The following is a 6,416-nucleotide window of genomic DNA, read 5'->3' on the forward strand; positions in this document are numbered from 1 at the left end:
CATATGGGGTGGAACAAAAATAAGATAGGGTTTATACAAACAAATAATCTAAGAAATCAATAGGACATGGTACAAATCCGTCTTTTCATAATACAATGTACTTACAATATAAAGATAATGAATCACATCACTTATCAAAAATGGAATTGAAGGAATTGAATCAGAAACCATTCTCCTTCATGTTAATTGTTAGTAATGATGTTAACTATAAGTCATGGATGATTACTGGTCCCATACTTATTTTGTTTTTCTTTTATAGAAACAACTACTTTCATCCAGAAAAATGAGAAAATACAAGAGCATACAAAAAGTCATTGAAATCGACTTCCAAAGGAACACGTGAAATCTAAACCAAGACCAAACTTCATTATGATCCCTTTTCCCTACCACAAAACCCTGGATCCTTCCTCTTTCCCCAACCATCCCAAATAACTACAGACATCACAGCAAGCCACAAAAAGCTTCATTTCTCTTTGAAGGGCAGATGGAGAAGGAACTTCTCAATTGTCCCACAAATGCTCCTTTGGCCTGCAAAGCTAACACCAAGCTCCTACAAGAAAGAGCACCACACGACCCATACATACTGGCACGCCCAAAAAAGATAATCAAGGTCCTCCACCTTCCAATATAACAAACAACAAAAATGTCTCACAAGCGAACCTCCTAAAAAGCTTATCAATTGTATTAACTCGATCAAGCAAGAATTTTCAAATAAAGAAATTAACTTTCTTAGGAACTTTAATCCTCCTAACCACATAAAAAAAAAAAAAAAAATAGACTCCATAGGAGGTGGGAGATCTAATAACAAACTAAATGAGGATTGACCCATAAAACATTTAATCGGGTTAATCCCATACCAATTTAGTAAGTCTCTTGCATTAAATTTTTTTAGTCTAACATTTCCTATGTTCTAATCTTAATTCATTGATTTGGGACAAGTACAAGCAAGCATCCCCACTAGCATAAAGAATGAGAAAAGGATGTATGGATACAATGAATACATACAAATCCATACGTGAAAGCAACAAGTAGTTCTCTTTTAGGCAATCAACTCTTAATATCAAATTTGTAAAAGGGTTATTAAGTGTCTATTTGAAAGTGCTTAATAACAAAAGTTGAGAATGTTTGAGGCATCGAGTTGATAGAGTTTGTGTAAAACCCGCGTTTTGAAGTAGAGAGATTTTGAGGAAGAAAGCTATAAAAATTTCTAAGTATAAGTTCTACACATTTTGAATGATGCACTCTGAAGCAAAAGAATGATTCTTTCTGAGGAAGGAGCATGTGTTTTGGCTAAGCAACGCGAGAAAGGAAACTACACGTGATAAAGTTGGGTGAGGTGCTAAGACATGTAAACGTGAGAAGGAAAGTTTAGTAAGCGTTTTGAGTTAGGCGAGGAAGAGCCCACAAAGAAGAAAGATGGAAAAGGAAGGTGACAACAAACACTTAACCAATTAAACATGTGTTAAGTTTAAGTTAAGCATGTTTAGAGGAAATATTAAACCTACACGTGTAAGACACTAAGTTAGGAGTTGGTGTGCTAAGATGAGTTTAAGAGTGACTAATCCAATTTAGGATTAGTATAAATAAGCCTTGAGAGTTTAAATGAAATTACAAGAGATTCGAAGTGTTGAAACTCTATCAAAGGAGCATCAAGTGAGTAGAAGAAGAAGGAATCAAGTAGGGGTTTAGGAGGGGACATTTTAGCCTTGTGAGTGACCCTTCCAAGAAAAGAGTGGAGATTTCTAAAAGCTTTTTTGTGTACAATATAAGCATGTATAACTTGTTTAGGATTTGTAAGAGAAGCATAATTGTCACACTTCGTCTCACAAGCACTTGAAGTATTATGTTACGCGGTATGGCTCGAGCATTCCTAACGTATTTAAACGCCAGAAAGCTCAACTAATTAAGTCATTAAGCTTTGATACTTGGCTTTATCGCCTAGCTCATTCTTAAGTCCAATTAACTTACAAGGAGATAAAGAAAACATAACGCAACAAAACTAACAAAATCTTGAACTCTTATAAACATAAACCATGACTTCTAAAATATGCTTTACAAACATTCTTTAAATACAAAACTAAACAACTAGAACTAATCGTCTTGCAAAGCCTCCTTACCTACTCCACTTGGCCTTAAGGCCTGCTCATCTGACCAACTATTCCTCAAACCTGGGGAAAGAAATATAAAACATAAGTCAAAAGAATTAGTGAGATTTTAAGAAAACTTTTTTGGAAACACATCTTTGTATCATAAACATTTTAAATCAAACAGGTTTATCGCCTTGTTTCACAAATATAACATAACGCATAAATACTCGTTAGTATCTATGTCATTTTTCTTGGAACTTATGTCCTAAAACTCATAGTTTGTAATCATATTCTATTCAGTAAAATTGTTATTGATACTATAATCTTAAAGCCAATAAATAAAGGTCCCAAGACTATTATTGAGTAAACTTGAACTATATATAGAGACATAAACGTGGATCAAGTTCGAGTATATAGCCTAAATAGTCTATAGTATAGGAATACGGTTGGGCACATTATTCTGGAGACACTATGGATGTGGCCCGCTTTGTAGTTAGTACAAACGATGTGATCTTGAATCGTTCAAGTAGAGACATGGAAGTGGGGGCATCCTATGTAAAGAGTTTACATAAGATTGGAACTATAGAAATAGTCGCTTTTAGGTTATAACACCGTTGACTTTAATAAAATCGACTATTTCGTTTGTAGATATCCAATATAACTTAATTTTAATCCTGAGCTAACTATGAACTTCTGTCCACACGAAAATATCCTTAGATCTGCAGAGGTGAGGGCAGCTCAATGACGCTGGCCCAATAAGCCTCCCATTTCAGGGGTAAGACTGTGTGGATAGCTAGGGACATAGGGTGCAAGATGGAATTCACTCCGACCTGTTTTAGGGTTAGTAGATAGGTTGTTCCCTTAAGGACTGAATCCAGGTCTTGAACAAGGGGCCCCACCCTCTCATTGGTCCGAGAAGGATTCGGTTTATATGTTGGACCTAAAACCAATTGTTCAATAGTGGATCAGTAGGACTAAAGGAGAAAGATATAATCTCGATGGTAAAACGGTACTTATGACCCAGCCGGGGTTATGAACAACCTGTAAATGATTAACTTACTTATCATAGTTATATCACATGGACATAAATATATGTATAGTAAGGCGAGTGCAACTACGGAACTTTAGTGGAATAACCTATTAGTTAACGAAGGTTTATTAACTCGGTTTAAAATAGTTTAATCAGTTAATCTCGGATCGTTGGAGCCCATGATCTATAGATCCATTAGGTTCTCCCACTAGCTCACAAGGAATCAACTTAGAACATTATGATGGAATAATTCGAATTGTTCGAATTAGGTAAAGAGAGAGAAACCGACAAATATATCTGATATAGTCATCGGTTATAACTTAAGGTAGAGCTTCATATTTAAATGTGATTTAAATATGAATATGAATTCATATTTGGAAGCTCGAAATTGATGAAAAATATCAAAAATGTAAAAAGCCAAAATGTTGACTTTTGATTTTGAAAAATCAAACTTTGACCGACTTTATATTCAAAGTTTGATTTAAATTTTGGAGAAATGAATACAGATTCATGCTTGGGAGATTGAAATTAGTGACAAAATGGTTAAAAGTCAAGATGTTGACTTTGGACTTGAAAAAGTCAAACTTTCAATTTGATTTAAATGTTGAATTACCATATTACTTTTACACTAATTTAAATAATAACACTTGTTGAGATTTGGCAAGCTTATCACTTGCATGTGATATGCAAGTGGCTTATTGCATGCAAGACACCTACCCCACTAAGAATGCCAAGTAGTGAGATAGGTAAGCTCTTGCATGTTTGATTGTAAACAAGTTTTATGCAAAGTGAAATAACTCTTGGATTTGAAATTGAAAAATTAATTTTGTAATTGAGAATTACAAAATAAAACCAAGACTCTTTTCATTTGAGACTCTCAACATCAAAAACAAAAAGAAAAAACTAAAGGTTAGGTTTCTCAAAAGGATCTCATCTCTCTCTATTTCTTCTACCATTTTTTAGTCTCACAACTTGATTCTAAGTCCGTAGAGTAGCTGGTCAACGCTAGTGGTAGTTTCAACTTCGATTTCATGAGGAGATCATGAAAAACACTTTAGGAAATTACAAGAAAAGAAAAACATCAAATGTGAGGTTTTTCTTTTAATCTTATTTTTGTTATTTTAGGATTTTTTATGCATGTTAATCACTAAACTTGTTTAGTTGCAATTAGAGTAGAAATTTGATCTTTATTATGCTGCATATGTCTACCGTTTTCATCATGTGGTATCAAAGCATGCTTAATTTTACTCAATTGCATATGATGGGTTTTGTTAGTATATTAGATAAATTGTGTATTGAATAGAAATGATATATTATGGTTTTGGCAAATTAAATTAAGTTTGTTATTTGTAATAATTATTGTAATTAGCCCTTTTATGGTTTAATTTATTATTTCAAAGGGTCTTTAATTTTTATGGAGTAATTAGAGTTGATATTAGGATGTAATTTCGTAAACGGGGCGAGAGAAAAGTTAAAAATTGGAGAAAATAGAGGACATACCCGAATTTCATGCTCAGACCCGAAAATGACCCGAAACCGTACCAGCCGACCCACTTGCGCGTCCAGGATTCGCAACGTGGCGAGACATCGCGCGGCCAGGCGTTCGCCCGCTTCAACCGCGCCCGCTCGCGTCCACCCGGCCCGAACAGCACACATCCGGCCCGTCCCATCTTCGCGCGCAGCCCACTTCTCTCCGCGCGACCCATCTCGTCCAGACCCACCCGTTTTGGTGACCCGACTGTTTGACCCGCGCGCGCCTAATGGACTGCCTTGGTGCGTTTTTGGGTCTGTTCAAGCCCAAATGTAAGGTTCTTGAGCCGGTTCAGTGCAAATTTGGTGGTTTTCCAGCCGGTTCGAGTTTTTTGGGAGCTTTAATGTACTTCACCAAATTTTTATTGTAATAATTTACTTTATACCTTAATTTAGGAGTCAAAACTAGTCCATTTTAGAGTGTTTAATTAATTATGCATGTTATGTATGTTTTAATTATTCTTTTAATTTGTATGTGCATAAAGTATGTCATATAGATTTAAAATCTCACCCTAGATTAACATGTTCATGCATTGAAAATATGTTATAATTGTTATAATGTATAGTATGCATGTTGATGAATTAATATGAAAATTAATTAATTTGATTAATTAATTATATTAATTTTAGTTAATTGTGATTTATTGAGATTAATTAATTATTTATTTAACTTAATTAAATATGATTGAATTAAAAGTTAAATAAATTAAAATCCATATTAATTAATTTCTTTTTATAATTGTTATATATTATCTGTTTGTTGGTTGTTTGTTATAGTTTTATAGTTCTTTTATGATAGTTATAGAATGAATCAAACTTTTAAAATCTATAACAAAGATAACTTGCATGTTCACCTGGTTATAAGAGGCTCACCTGATTAGATCTTGTCATCGAGTTAGATAAGATGACTAAGGTTTGGAGGTTCTTAAGTTGATGGTTTACATAACACCTCCTACCTGGAGATCGTAATCAATTCTTGAGCCTAATTTAATCTAGCTTTATGAGCATTTGTGAGAGATGTGGGGTAATAAAACTAGTTTATGACCTAGACATCATAGGTTAAAATTCGATATAATGGTTATGCTCGGATGTTTCGTCTAGACTTAGTATTTGTTTAAGTTAGCCTAAACAAAATCCTAAAGTAGTTAAATACCCTTAAAACCATTATAGAACACTTCAACTAGAGAAGTAGTGTATTTTTAACTTCTACCATCCCTAAGAGTTCACACAGTAAGGTCCATGCAGGGCTTTGTGCCGTGTATAGGAGTGGACTCCCTTTGGAGAGTGTTTGCATGGGAGCAATATCAAGGTGAATAAGGGAAGTAGTTCATAGTAAGTGGGTGAGGGACGATATGTGACAACACATCCCACGGTCTCTTCCATTGGGTCACATCGTGAGATTCCTATAATGCGCCTGCTTGTCTGCCTTGGAGCGACGTTCTCTTCGAAGGGTTGTGTTATAGGATTCGGAACACCGTGTACTCTAAATGTGGATAGGGGCTCCTTCATTAGTTTTTGTGTTGATTTTTCCCTTCAGGAGCATAATAATTCTAATCTTTAAGATTTGAAAATGGAAGGTTACACTTACAAAATTACTAAGTTGTTAGTATATTTTCGACCGAAATAGCGATAACTAAATGCTATAGCAATATGAGACATTCAGGAGTTAGCATCTGGTCAAGATTGTCTTGGTTCAAAGGAGGAATAATCGACTACCCTTCGGTGGGGGTTATTCTAAACCTTTGGAATATCGTTGCAAAACTATAATG

The 6,416-nt window shown here is 34.7% G+C and overlaps 1 long non-coding RNA gene across 1 annotated transcript; it reads right to left on the reverse strand.

Annotated features, from left to right (window-relative positions):
- Positions 1-238: 238 nt before the first annotated feature.
- On the reverse strand, positions 239-4,907 carry LOC116403385. Its single transcript, XR_004216165.1, has 3 exons — positions 4,618-4,907; positions 2,118-2,168; positions 239-619 (listed from the first exon to the last, which is right to left on the reverse strand). It is a non-coding gene; the product is annotated as an uncharacterized LOC116403385 (long non-coding RNA).
- Between the last annotated feature and the right edge of the window lie 1,509 nt (positions 4,908-6,416).

This window comes from Cucumis sativus, chromosome 4 (assembly GCF_000004075.3).
Source record: "Cucumis sativus cultivar 9930 chromosome 4, Cucumber_9930_V3, whole genome shotgun sequence".
In the NCBI taxonomy this organism is placed as follows: domain Eukaryota; kingdom Viridiplantae; phylum Streptophyta; class Magnoliopsida; order Cucurbitales; family Cucurbitaceae; genus Cucumis; species Cucumis sativus.